This window comes from Moschus berezovskii, chromosome 9 (assembly GCF_049115385.1).
Source record: "Moschus berezovskii isolate FMDL1 chromosome 9, NW_MosBer_1.0, whole genome shotgun sequence".
NCBI classification, from domain to species: domain Eukaryota; kingdom Metazoa; phylum Chordata; class Mammalia; order Artiodactyla; family Moschidae; genus Moschus; species Moschus berezovskii.
In genome coordinates this window covers 67,688,084-67,703,232 of record NC_142468.1, presented here as the reverse complement: position 1 = coordinate 67,703,232, position 15,149 = coordinate 67,688,084, and the positions used below count along the sequence as shown (strand labels likewise).

The 15,149-nt window shown below is 39.2% G+C and overlaps 1 protein-coding gene and 1 non-coding gene across 3 annotated transcripts in view; one reads left to right on the top strand and one right to left on the bottom strand.

The window, feature by feature from the left end:
* The window catches only part of MGA (MAX dimerization protein MGA), a 151,486-nt gene that overhangs the window by 1,957 nt on the left and 134,380 nt on the right, over window positions 1-15,149 (top strand). The window lies entirely within an intron of this gene.
* LOC129563670 (U6 spliceosomal RNA) lies at window positions 2,249-2,355 on the bottom strand. Its single transcript, XR_008687410.1, has one exon. It is a non-coding gene; the product is annotated as a U6 spliceosomal RNA (small nuclear RNA).

Genomic DNA, 15,149 nt, shown 5'->3' with positions numbered 1-15,149 from the left:
CTGCGTTTCACCAAGGGTCAAGGTTTTAGTGAAATGAAGCAGGCATAAGTTATGTGTTTTTCATATCATTGCCTATGCTTTATGGTACATTTGGTGTATTTTGAAGAGCCTTTTGAATTTTGTGGGCGCACAATTTGGAAAACATTTATTGAACAATCATGATAATAGTTATCACTTTTGAACAATTATACTAATAGTTAACATCTTTCTAGCCTAGTACTGTATAGGTCTTAATTCACTTAGTTCTCCTAACAAACCTGTGAGTTAAGTACTACTGTCTCCATTTTACCAATGAGGGAAATAGCAACAGAGAGATTAAGTAACTGGCACAAGGTCCTATGGCTTATAATTTACAATTCCAATTAGAATTCTTTTCGAAAACTTGACAAAATGAGTCAACATTTCATTTGGAAGAATGAGCTTATAAAGTCGAAAAATTTTTGAAAGAAGAAAATTGAGTGGGGACTTGTACTAGTGAATATGCAAATAAAGCTATGGTAATCAAAACAGTAAGTGGTAACTGGAATAGACAGCACTGGGTCAAAATAATCTAGAAATATGTAAGACTAGTGTTATACAGGTGACATTTCATGTTAGTTGAGAAAGAATTTTGAAATTATGTTGAAACAATTGGCTAAACCATTTGGGAAAAAAATGGAATCCTATCTTAAAATGTAAATAAAATCTGGGAGTTCAGTTGCTCAGTCGTGTCTGACTCTTTGCGACCCCGTGGACTATAGCATGTCAGGCTTCCCTGTCCATCACCAATTCCCAGAGCTTACTCAAACTCATGTCCCTTGAGTTGGTGATGCCATGCAACCATCTGCCATCCAAAATCTGGGGGAATCAAATATAAAATATGAAGTTAAAATTCCTGTTTTAAGGAACAGAGAAACAGATGATGGAGAAGATGATTAATGAGACCCCAAATAACTTGCAGGAAAAGAACTGTTCAGTATTGGTTGGACTGCTGACATGAATTTTTAGCTGTTTGTTTTTTTAAGGGTAGCTGTGATACAAACCCCAGGACACCCACCTACCCTGTCACGCAAAGAGCCAAAAAATAGTTCTGTGACATTCCACCTTCCTCCATTTAGTCCCTCTTGGAAATCCACCACCAACCTTGGGCACTTCACCCCAACAAATTTGTAAGAGTTGTTAGGTTTCTGTGTAAGACTTGCTGTAGCATGGATAGCTGTGATTGATGAGTTAGCTGTCTGTGGCTGCCTGAGATTGTAACAACCTTTTTTACTTTCTGTGCAACAAAGAAGCTTTGTAAATAAAGTCTTAACATTTAAAGAAAAATTACTGCTTTAAAAAAATGTGTAAGCAGTTTTCTAATCTTCACATAGGATGAGCTGTTCTAAGAATGATTGCAAAGGCAATTATGATAGAATTATTATGTAAAACAGCCTCTAGTTGGCAACAGTACCATCAAGTTAAAAGACAACTTTAATCATTTAGTATTCATTTGACATATTTATTGAATGTGTTTGATGTGCCAGGCAGTTTTCCAGGTGTAGGGGAACCAGTGATGACTAAATCCAGGCAAAATGTGGGGAAAAATTTTTTTGCATCAGGTTGGACTCAGAAAGTTACTTGAGTATCTAACAGATTGTCAAAAGACCTGAAAAGATAGATTGCATGCAAAGAGAAATAAAAATAACCAATAAAGATAAAAATACAGTATTTTCTACTTACAGAAAAACAAAACTCCACCTGCAGCAGATTGGCATATACGTGATAAAATGATAGTATCTAGTATTGGTATAGGAGTGGGGAAATTGGCACACTCATACACTGTTGTTCACCGATATTTACTTTTGAACATCCTTTCTGGAGAATATTTTGGCCATACTTAATGAAAGCATGGGCATCCCAGGTGACTCAGTGATAAAAAATGTACCTGCAGTGCAGGAGACACAGGAGACTTGAGTTCGATCCCTGGGTTGGGAAGATCCCTTGGAGGAGGAAATGGCAATCCACTCCAGCATTCTTGCCATGGACAGAGGAGCCTCGTGGCTCCACTCCATGGGGTTGCCAGTCGCCAGGAGTTGGTCATGACTGAGCGACTAAGCACACATTGAAGCATTAATAACCTATCACTCAGCTGCTCTTCTTCATTAAGGCCCTAACTGGTAAGTTTGCAAAGATATTCGTCTCAGAATTTTCTTTTTAAAAAAAAGTTAATTTTATTTTTAATTGAAGGATAGTTGCTTACAATATTGTGTTGGTTTCTGCCATGCATAAAAATACAAAACACTTCATGAATTTGCATGTCATCCTTGTGTGGGGGCCATGCTAATCTTCTCTGCATCTTTCCAGTTTTAGTATATGTGCTGCTGAAGTGAGCACAATAGTTGTCTTAAATAGTAGCAAAAAAAACTCCAAGAAAAATGTAAATTTTAAATAATGGGTGATTTGGCTACATAAATAAGATGCCCTCATAGAGGGTAATGTCTTGTAACTAGTAGTTATGATAGAGACTTCTAGTAATGACTTGGAAAGCACATCAAAGCACATTATATATATTGTTAAGTGTAAAAAGCCAGTTTTAAAGTTATTTGTAGTGTGATCACATTTTTGTAGGAATATACCTCTATTTGTTCATTTACATAGAAATCTAAGATGGTTTATATCAAACATAAACTAATGGTGATTTTATTTGAATGATAGGATTTTTGGATGAATTTAATGAAAAAAAATCTTATTTTTTGGAACAGTTTTAGGTTTATAGAAAAATTTCAAAGACAGTATGCTGCTGCTAACTGCTAAGTCGCTTCAGTCGTGTCCGACTCTGTGCGACCCCACAGACGGCAGCCCACCAGGCTCCCCCTTTCCTGGGATTCTCCAGGCAAGAACACCGGAGTAGGTTGCAGTGTAGAGAGTCTCTAAATACCGAATGCCTAGTTTTCCCTATTATTAATGTCTTCCGTTTGTGTGGTGTATGTATTATAATTAATGAACCAAGATACACAATTATGAACTGCATAGTTTAATCAGATTTTTTTTTTTTAGTTTTTATCTACTGTCTTTTTCTATTCCAGAATTTCATCTCGGATATCATAAATACTTAAAAAAAATTTATTAATGGTTTGTTGGCTTCCCTGGTAGCTTAGAGGTAAAGAATCGACCTGCAGTGCAGGAGATGCAGGTGACTTGGGATAGATTCCTGGGTTGGGAAGATCCCCTGGAGTAGAAAATGGCAATCCATTCCAGTATCCTTGCTGGGAAAATCACATGGACAGAGGAGCCTAGCAGGCTATAGGGTCACAAAGAGTCAGGCACGACTAAGTGACTGAGCACATACACACACACACGCACATACAATGCTTTTTTGATGGGTGAAATTAACAGAGAGGAAGGTGTGAGGGGGGAAAAGGGAAGTGATGTAGGGAAAAAGTGAAAACGAACATAAGGCATGTGTGACCCAGACAGCCATAGCTTTGTTCCAAACAATGCTGGCTGCTTGTTCTTCCAGGTCATCTGCAGAGAGTTCATATGAAGTTCTTGCCTCTCAGAACCTTCCATTACACAACCACAATACCTTTTAATCATGTCCTCTTAGGATCCTCTTGACTGTGCTAGTTTCTTGACTTTTCTTGTTTTGATGACCTTGACAGTTTTGAAGAGTACTGGTGAGATGTTCCTCAATTGGGATTTGATGTTTTTTCCATGATTAGACTGGGGTTAGAGTCAACATGACTTGTCACAATGTTGACCTTGATCACCTACCTGTGAATTTGGTATTTAAATGTTTTCTTTTTTGTAGTTTCTGTTTTTTAAAAAATAGCCTGTGTTACTTGTTTTTGTTATAACAAAAAGTATTTGTAATAATATTCTGGACATGTCTGTCCATCTTTAGCAATAGTATTTGTAGTAAGCCGTACATTGATAAGCTGATAATACAGACAGATGATAATAGAAATTAGAGTCAGAGAAAAAATAACTGGCCAAGTTGCTGGAAGGACTAATTATAGAAAGGAATTAAAGGAATTAGTATAGTAGAGCTTGTTTTAACAGTCTTTAAACTGTTTTAGGAAGAACAGTCTGGTAACTATGAATTATGCATAACAGGGCGAAAATATAAATAAGATAGATTAGACCAATTAGGTGAATTCATTCAACAGCAAGTATTAATGAACCCTACTGTATGCCAGGTATTATACAGATCCAGGGATTGAGCAGTGAAGAAGACAGTGTCTTAATTTTTTTAAGATTTTATTTATTTGGCCATGCCACATTGAGTTTGGGATAGGATCCCTGACCAGGATAGTTCCCTGACCAGGGAGATTGAATGCGTGCTCCCTCCTGTGGAAACTGGGCCCCCAGGGAAATCCCAACAGTCTTATTTATAATGGGAATTTATGTTCTAGTAGATAGACAACAAACTAATACATAATATGATTTCAGATATTGTCAAAGTGCTGTGAAGAAAATAGTACAAAAGGATAGAGGGTAGTGGTTGTAGGCTTGGTGTTTCTTTTAGGTAGGTCATGAGGTAAGGATTCGCTGAGGTAGCATTTAAAGGTAAAGAAACCTTAATGATAAGGAATGATCCATGCTAGCATGTGGAACTTTTTAAGCAGTGGAGGGACTATTAGTGCAAAGATTCTGGGGCAAGAATCAGTTTGAGATTTTCAGGGAAGTGCAAGAAGGCTGGTGTGCTAGAGTTTGGAGATTGCTGCAGTATTAATTGCTGGCAGTGGTGGTGGAAGAGTTTGGTAGTAGGAAATGATATTGAGAAGTTGGTGGGTCTCAGATGGTATAGAGCCTTATAGACCAGAAGGGCTTTGAATTTTATTCTAAGTGTGGTGGGATCCATTGGACAAGTTTTATGAAGAAAAATGATACTATCTAATTTATGTTTTTACAAGATTGCTTTTGACTACTGTAGAGGCAAGAGAGGCAGCAGGAGACCATTCAGGAAGTCATTGGAATAGTATGATGAAGTGTATGGCGGCTTTGGGTCAGGGAGGCAGTGATGGAGGCAGTGTGAGGGGAGGTCAGATTCAGAGTCTATTTGGAAGGTGGAATCAATAGAATTTGCTGATAGATTAGTTGTGAGATGTGAGAGAGAGGGATCAAAGATGAATCCAAGGTTAGCTAGAGCAACTAGTATCACAGAGATGGAAAACTGGAAGGAGTTATTAGTTTGGGGTTTAAACTGAACAAGTTAGTTGGATATGTTGAATTTGAGATGCTCACTGGAAATCCTTCCTGGTGGTTCAGACTGTAAAGAATCTGCCTGCAATGCAGGAGACCTGGGTTTGATCCCTGGGTCGGGGAGATCCCCTGGGAGAAGGGAATGATTACCCACTCCAATATTCTTGCCTGGAGAATCCTGTGGACAGAGGAGCCTGGTGGGCTGCAGTCTATGGGGTCGCAAAGAGTCGTGAGTGACTAACACACACGCTGTATATCCAGGAATAGGTAATTGATTGTTCAGTCTGGAGCCCAAAGTCAAAGTCATGGCTGTGAATATACATTTAGGATGTCATCAATACGTAGATGGTGTTTAAAAATCTGGGTCTGGTGAGGTCAGCCAGGGAAGTAGAGAAGAGGGCCAGTGACTGAGCCCTGAAGCTAAGCTGAAAGCATAGACAGAGAAATAAGTCACCCTTAGATTCCTTTGTATCTGCATAAGCAGAGTATTTGCTGTGTCTGTATGGTACAATATTAAATAAAGCTTTTGAGATGATTGTAGTGTAACTTAGGCTCTTCCTGATATATAAACTGATTCTTCGGGTTCTCTGCCCTACTTAAAGATTTCTATTTTCTCTCCATTACCTGGGGGCATAAACTCCAAATTTCATAGTTTAGCATGCCAGATCTATCACTGTTGAACTCTGCCCTGCCTTTCTATCCTCTCTCCTCTTTATCATTCCTGTCATGCCCAACATGTTCTGCTTGTGTATAACCCTCTATTTGCTGGTATACTCTTTCTACTTCTCTTCCTGCTCTTTCCCTCAAACTCTTGCTCAGTCTTCTGTGTGTAGCTTACATTTGCTATGTAATTTCCCCAAATTTACACAGATAAAAGTTTGCTCCTCAGTGCACAGTACTTCCTCAGCTCTGTTATTGGTACTTTAATTTATAGCAGAAGATAAAGTCGGTTGATATTGACTGGCTTTTTTTTTTTTTTTGGTGGGTAAATAGTGTTTATTGAAAAAAACTTTTTTAATTGGAGACTAATTACAATATTGTGGTGGTTTTTGCCATACATTCACATGAATCAGCGATGGGTGTATACGTGTTCCCCATCCTGACCCTTGACTGGCTTTTTAATTCATTTGTTTCCCCAGTGTGTGGCATGTAGTAGATGCTCAAGCTAATGCTTGGAAAAAGTTTAGAAGTTTGGTTTTGGCAAAAGAGAGTATATAACTAAAACTTTACCTACAATACATGAACATACAGATCATTAGCTGAGATTTTTAGGATTTTTTTAATGATGAGTTTTGGTTTTAGTGATATTTATTGTGATGGAATTTAGCCGGTACAAAGTTTAATACTGTCAATTAGAAGCCTTAGTTCAGAGACATTTTTAGAGTGGTTTAATCTCTGGAGTTGAATAATGCTTATTCTTTGCAGGCAAGGTATTATAATAGATTTATTCTTTCATTTGCCCACTTTCACACCCGCCTTCTCAGTAGTCAGGAATTCTATTTTAACATTACATGTGTACTTTGAGCTCTTTGCTAGAGGAGAAACCCCATGTAATAAATCCAGTAGAATCAGCAGTACCCACCCCAGGAATGTCTTTGAACTGTTGCATAGAAACAGACTTAATGGTGTGAATTGTAGGTGTGCAGGTTTCAGTCTGTGAGCTCAAGTAGGGTTAATTATTTTGTCATTCAATTGTAGGCATGTATTAAGCACCACCATATATGGGCACTGTATGGGGTGCTGTGGGGGATGCACAAAAGAAAAGTTCTAGTTCCTTGCACACAAATCCCTAACAATTTAGTCAAGGAATTGAAACAACATTAAAAAGGAGTTTAATCTTAACAAGCAGTGTGTCAGTAAGTGCAAAGTACTGTGTATAAATCAAAGACTGCATTTCTTAAGCCCATAATTATATTTGCAGAGATATATGGTCTTATCTTGCATCTGTTTCAACATTTTGACCTGACTTGCAAGCTCTGCATTTTTTCCTGTCCTTTAACATTTTTAGTTTCAAAAAGATATTATTGATTTGACTCTTTGATGTGATGAAAACTCTATATGGGAAGAGTGCTCTGCCAATGCATTGCTTTCCAACATTCTATTCTTTCATGCCTATAAAGCAAATAGGTAATTTGAAAAGGTAGAATGTTATTTAACCTTTGTAAGTGTGACAGAGGCATCCTTTTATAGTTTTGCTATATGGATAGGTTTCCTTAGACATATTTTTTCCTTCTGCCTAAGGCTGAAGGGGTGGGAGCAGTTGAGGGGGAGGGGAGGGGAGAAGTGTATAGAACCTAGAGAAAAAATGTTATTGTGTGTATGAATATGAGTTTAAAAGTACTTATTGTTGGATTTGAATTATAAAAGCAGTTTTCTTCTCATTTGAGAAGATATGAAAAACATGGATAAGTACAAAAAAGGAAATAAAAATTTCAAATATGCTACCTACCACTGTTAAAGAATGCATACCACTGCAGGAGGTGCAGGTTTGATCGCTGGTCTGGGAAGATCCTCTGGAGAAGGAAATGGCAACCCACTCCAGTATCCTTGCCTGGAAAAACCTCATGGACAGAGGAGCCTGGTGGGCTACAGTCCATGGAATTGCAGAGTGAGACAACCTACCACTGTTAACCTTACTGGTATGCTTCTAGTCTTTTTTTTTTTAAGTGGCAGGTTTTGTTTTTTAGTAAATAAAATATTTCAGCTACCTTTATAATTGCCTTTACATAAGGTGAATCTAGGCAGATTACTCTCAGTGCAGTTCTTCAGTAGCTTTTCATAATAAATGGAGTCAAGTTGAGACGAGTTCAGATTCTTTAGCCTGGCAGATACAGCCCTTTACGTTATAGCTTTGGGCTTCCCTGGTGGCTCAGTTGGTAAAGAATCCGACTGAGCCACCTGCAGTGTAGGAGACCTGGGTTAGATCCCTGGGTTGGGAGGATCCTCTAGAGAAGGGCATGGCAACCCACTGCAGTATTCTTGCCTGAAGAATCCTCATGGACAGAGGAGCCTGGCAGACTGCAGTCCATGGGGCTGTAAAGAGTCAACATGACTGAGTGACTAAGCACACGCACTTTGTAGCTTATCTCATTTACTGTCTGTCTCTATCAGACACATCTTTGTTAAATCCATACTACAGGTACTACTTTCAGGCCTCTAGACCAGGGGTTGGCAGACTTTTTCTGTAAAAGGCCAGATAATAAATATTTTAAGTTTTTTGGGCCTTTTTTGTCAATAACTACTCACTTGTGCTGTGGTAGCATGAAGGCAGCTATTGACAGTATGTAAGTGAACGGTCATGGCTCTCTTCCAGGGAAACTTTAATTATGCACATTAAAATTTTTCATGTCATTAAAATTTGATTAAATTTTTTTCAACCATTAAAGAATGTGAAAACCATTCTTAGTCTGTGGGCTATATAAAAAAAGATGGCAGAACATGGCCTATGGGGTTGTAGTTTTCTGATTGCTGTTATAAACTACCATGCTTGCAATAGCTCTACCTGTATTCAGTGTTCCTTCCCCCCATTTTTTTCCTAGGATGACTGTCTTGTTCAGAACTCATCTTAGAAGTTAGAGTCTCAGGGAAGTTAGAGTTCTTCTATTCAGACATCTATCGTTGTATTTATTTGACTATATTTAAAAATTGTAATAAAATATAATATAAAATACACTGTTTTAACCAGTGGTAAGTGTCTAAGTCGGAGAAGGCAATGGCAAGCCACTCCAGTACTCTTGCCTAGAAAATCCCATGGACGGAGGAGCCTGGTAGGCTGCAGTCCATGGGGTTGCTAAGGGTCCGACACGACTGAGCGACTTCACTTTCACACATTGGAGAAGGAAATGGCAACCCACTCCAGTGTTCTTGCCTGGAGAATCCCAGGGACAGGGGAGCCTGGTGGGCTTCCATCTATGGGGTCACACAGAGTCGGACACGACTGAAGTGACTTAGCAGCAGCAGCAGCAGCAGCAAGTGTCTAAGTATGTTCACGTTGTCCTGCAGTCATCATCACCATCCATCTCCAGTGTTTTCATTTCTCCAGGCTGAAACTCTGTACCTATAAAATACCTTTTAACTTACCATTTTCCTCTCACTCTAGTCCCCAGAGCACCATTCATTCTGCTTTCTGTCTCTGTGAATTTGACTACTGCACATATCCCACATACGTGAAATCATACAAAATACTAGGTTGATACAAAAGTAATTGAGGTTTTGGACCGTGAATTTTAAATCATTATAACTAGGTTCAAACACATCTTTATTAATAAAAATAGGAACCATTACAGTCAACACATTTTTGCCAATGAGAAATAAGTTCATTTATTCCTGTAGCGTAAAAATCCATGCTTTGGGATTTGATGATCTCTTGGAAAACATTTTCTGCCTCCTACTGAATGTAGAAGCATCTGCAAAAGGTTGTATGGATGCTTGAAGTAGTGTAGTTGATTGGCAAGAGGGCAGGTGAATATGGCAGATGAGGCAAAACTTGGTAGCCCAATTCGTTCAACTTTTGAAGCATTGGTCGTGCGATGGATAGTCACATGTTGTCATGGAGAAGAATTGGGCCCATTCTGTTGACCAGTGCTGGCTGCAGGTATTGCAGTTTTCAGTGCATCTCATCGATTTGCTGAGCATACTACTCAGATTTAATGGTTTTTCTGGGATTCAGAAAGCTATAGTGGATCAGACCGGCTGCAGACCACTAAACAGTGACCATGACCTTGTTTTGGTGCAAGTTTGGCTTTGGGAAGTGCTTTGGAGCTCCTTCTCCAAAGCTAACAACTGAACTGGTTGTCGCCCGGTGTATAAAATCCACTTTTCATTTGTCGCATGTCACAATGTATCAGGAAAGGATTTGTTGTTGTTAGGTGGAATGAAAGGTGACATGTCAAAAACAACAAATTTTTTGATTTGTGGTCAGCTCATAAGGCACCTGCTTATTGAGCTTTTTCACCTTTCCAATTTGTTTCAAATGCCGAATGACTGTAGAATGGTCAACGTTGAGTTCTTCAGCAACTTCTTGTGTAGTTGTAAGAGGATCAGCTTGGATGATTGCTCTCATTTGGTCACTGTCAACTTCCCATTGCCTGGCCACTATGCTTCTCATCTTCAAGGCTCTCATCACTTGCAAAACTTCATGAACTACCACTGCATCGTACGTTTGTTATCAGTTCCTGGGCCAAGTGTGTTGTTGATGTTGTGAATTGTCTCCACTGCTTTATGACTGATTTTGAACTCAAATAAAAAATTACTTGAATTTTCTTTTTGTCTAACATCATTTTTATAGTCTAAAATAAATATAAATGCTGCTGCTGCTGCTAAGTCCCTTCAGTCGTGTCTGACTCTGTGTGACCCCATAGATGGCAGCCCACCAGGCTCCCCCGTCCCTGGGATTCTCCAGGCAAGAACACTGGAGTGGGTTGCCATTTCCTTCTCCAAAGTGTGAAAGTGAAAAGTGAAAGTGAAGTTGCTCAGTCATGTCTGACTCGTAGCGACCCCATGGACTGCAGCCTACCAGGCTCCTCCGTCCATGGGATTCTCTAGGCAAGAGTACTGGAGTGGCTTGCCATTGCCTTCTCCAAATATAAATGCTAAGTAATGTCATTAGCAAAAAAAAAAAGTGAGAAATGTGCATTAAAATGATGTATAACAACCACATTTAAGAATGTATTCCAGTAGCAAATGGGAAAGTTCAACAATGCAAAAAACCAGTTACTTTTGTACCAACCTAATATTTGTCTTTTTGAAACTGGCAACCAGTCCATTCTAAAGGAGATCAATCCTGGGTGTTCATTGGAAGGACTGATGCTAAAGCTGAAACTGCAATACTTTGGCCACCTCATGCGATGAGTTGACGCACTGGAAAAGACTGTGATGCTGGGAAGGATTGGGGGCAGGAGGAGAAGGGGACGACAGAGAATGAGATGGCTGGATGGCATCACCGACTCGATGGACATGAGTTTGAGTGAACTCCGGGAGTTGGTGATGGACAGGGAGGCCCGGAGTGCTGTGATTCATGGGGTCTCAAAGAGTCGGACACGACTGAGCGACTGAACTGAATTTTACTTAGGGCTTCCCTGGTGGCTCAGTGGTTAAGAATTGCTACCAATGCAGGGGATGCAGTTTCGATCCCTGGGTTGGGAAGATCCCCTGGAGAAGGAAATAGCAACCCACTCTAGTATTCTTGCCTGGGAAATTCCATGGACAGAGTATCCTGGTGGGCTACAGTTCTTGGGGTCACAAAAAGAGTTGGACATGACTTACGGACTAAACAGCAACAATTTTACTTAGCCTGATGCTTCATGTATCATGTGTTAGGATTGGCTGAATAATATTCTATTATATGTTGTCATTTAGTCACTAAGTCATGTCTGTTATATGTATATATCATGTTTTTTTGTGTATTCACCCATCCGTTGAAGGAAATTTGGGTTGTCTACCTTTTGGCTATTGTGAATAATGTTATGAACGTGGGTGTATAAACATCTCTGAGTCTGTACTATCAATTCTTTTGAGTATATATCTAGAAGTATTGATAGAATTGCTGGATCACATGGTAATTCTGTTTTTAATTTTTTGAGGAACTGCAGTAGCTTTATCATTAAGACTTGAGTTTTTTTAAAGTAAACCTTTTGGTGATTGATCTTAGATTATAGAAAAGTTGTAAAGATTATAACATTTCTATACTCCTCAGCCAGTTTCTCCTGATGTTAACATCTTACCTTATGAGGGTACCTTTGTCAGAACTGAGAAACCAACATTGATATATTACTATTAGGTAAATTCCAGGCTTAATTTGGACTTTATTAGTTTTCCCACTAATGTGCTTGTTCTGTTCCTGGATACACTGGAGGATATTACATTGTATTTATTCTGTATGTTATTTTATTTAATTTTTAGTCTATGTTTGTTGTTGTTTGTTTCTCTAGTACTTAGTACAGAGCATGGTATGTAATAAGAGCACAGTGTTTCTTGAACGAATTATCTCCTTGTAATTTTCCTCTCCTTTTTGGCGGCATGTTCATTAACTGTCCTTCAGGTTTGCTTAACTGATATTTATCCTTGTATCTTTATGTTCCTCTCTGTTTGTGGTTAACTTTGATAAAAATAAAATTACAATTAAAGATATTTGGAAAAGAATGACAAAAAAAAACTCCAATCAAACTCAGATTCTCCTTTACAAAAGCCACAAAAGTTGATCACTTTGCTAAATATATCTGAAAACAAGGGAGCTTACCACTTTGTGAGGAAACTTATTTCATTGTTGAATAGTTTTAGAGGTCAAAAGGTTATTCCTTATGCTGACTTGAAAACCTTTTGTAGAAACTTCCATTCCAGAACCCTCTAGAGTATATGGAATACTCTATTCTTGCTTTCTTGACAGCCTTCAAGTGATTTCTTTTATTATCTTCATAATCCATCCCTACACCTTAAATCTTCTAGGCAATGATTATGAAAATCATCTTTGATTTTGAGACTGGTTATCACCAGATCCTTCCAAATCATGGTTCACTGGCTCCTGACTGTTCTGTGGGTATTGATTTGTTGGTTCGGCTGCATTTGGCTGTGCTGCCCAGACCTCTACTGCCTGGTGACCTTAATTGGCTTCTGATGTTCTTGTGTGATCTTCTCAAGAGCTGACCTCAGTGGGTGCCTTTGGGATTATCAGTGTTGACTTTATAACTGCCCTTATTGGCCCATTCTCTTCTCCTGATTCCACTAAAGTTCCCATTAAGTTTCCTAAAGGTTAGCCTCATGCTTTTCATTTCTTACAGCAGACTTAGAAGGAATTTGAGAGAAGTTTCTCTGTGCTTGGTAGTGTACTCTCATATAGTGCCAGAGGATTCTTTCCTCGCCAGTAGTCAACTGGAGTTTCTTGAGAGAGCTCATGTACCTCTACTCTGCTGTCTCTCACCACATTAATAATTCTCTTTTTAGGCTGAGGTTTTGCCTGGAGTGATTGGATATGGCCTGCTTCCTTATTATTTAAGCATGTTAATCGTAATGTTCTGGGATCCTACTGTCAGCTTTAAAGTCCTGCAGAGAATTCCCTGGTGGTTCAGTGGTTAGGACTCAGCACTTTCATACTAGCTTGGCACAGCTTAAAAAAAAAAGCCCTCCTGCAGACTTAAGGTAGGCCCTCCTGCCTACCTTGCCCAAATTCCTCTGGAGAGGGAATTCACTCCCAACCTAGTCCTTTGTTGCATTTACAGCAAAGGCTGGACATAACAGGTGTTGGAAGAATGGAAGAATATTAAGTAAATTTTGGTGTTAAAAGTGAAAAAAACATATTAAAGTCTTTGCAGCAACTTGGAAAGTATGTTTTCAAAAATAATGTTAAATGAAGAGTAGAACCAAAAGTGCAAAGATCCTGCTTTAAAGGAGGATCTTTAAAAAAAGATGCCTAAAAAAACCCCCAAACCCTATAAAAAAATATACACATAAATATAGAAATTCAGAGTAATACAAAGTCATGGTCAGTAGTAAGACTGTAGGTATCAGAAATTATATTATTTATTGATTTTTCTATGTTTTCCATTAGAATGCAAGCTCTAAGAAGTCACGAGTCTAGACTGGTCTGTCCTAGAACAGTGCCTGGCCTATAGTAGTTTTCAATAAATCATGTTGATTGTTTAATGAATTAAAACTTGAAATTTCTTTTTGATTGTTTTATTATTTAGTGCTATAGTAATGCTAGTGTGTATGTGAGTCATCTGTCACGTCCGACACTCTCTCCATGGAATTCTCCAGGCAAGAATACTGGAGTGGGTTGCCATTCCTTTCTCCAGGGGCTCTTCACAACCCAGGGATTGAACCTAGGTTTCCCGCATTATGGGCAGATTCTTTACCATCTGAGCCACCAGGGAAGCCCTCTAGTAATGCTTATTAAAGTTAAAACAAAAACAAAAATTAAAAAGAGAATTCTCAACGATTTCAACCTTTTAAAAATACATTATAGTATCTGAATATTCTTCCCACCTTTGTTGGCCTTCTTTGGTCCTCTTAAAAAGTGGTGCCCCAAACAGGATATACTAGTACAGATTTTGACAAGCCAGCCCAGCGAATAGAGGAATATTTTCTTCTCAGGTTCTGGTAGAAAGTATACACAGAGAAACTGTACAAAAAGGATTTTATTGACCTAGATAACCATGATAGTGTGTATCACTCACCTAGACCCAGACATCATGGAGTGCAGAGTCAAGTGGGCCTTAGGAAGCATCACTGCAAACAAAGCTAGTGGAGGTGATGGAATTCCAGCTGAACTTTTTGAAATCCTAAAACATGATGCTATGAAAGTGCTGCAGTCAGTATGCCAGCAAATTTGGAAAGCTTAGTAGTGGCCACAGGACTGGAAAAGGTCCTTTTTTATTCCAATCCCAAAGAAAGACAATGCCAAAGAATGTTCAAACTACCTCACAATTGCACTCATCTCACACACTAGCAAAGTGATGCTCAAAATTCTCCAAGGTAGGCTTCAACAGTATGAAAACTGAGAACTTCCAGATGTTCAAGCTGGTTTTAGAAAAGGCAGAGGGACCAGAGATCCAATTGCCAACATCCAGTTGATCATAGAAAAAGCAAGAGAATTCCAGAAAAACATCTGCTTTATTGACTATGCCAAAGCCTTTGACTGTGTGGATCACAGTTCAGTTCAGTCGCTCAGTCGTGTCTGACTCTCTGCGACCCCATGAATCACAGCATGCCAGGCCTCCCTGTCTATCACCAACTCCCGGAGTTCACTCAAACTCATGTCCATCGAGTCGGTGATGCCATCCAGCCATCTCATTCTCTGTTGTCCCCTTCTCCTCCCGCCCCCAACCTTTCCCAGCATCAGAGTCTTTTCCAGTGAGTCAACTCGTCGCATGAGGTGGCCAAAGTATTGGAGTTTCAGCTGTAGCATCAGTCCTTCCAATGAACACCCAGGATTGATCTCCTTTAGAGTGGACTGGTTGGATCTCCTTGCAGTCCAAGGGACTCTCAAG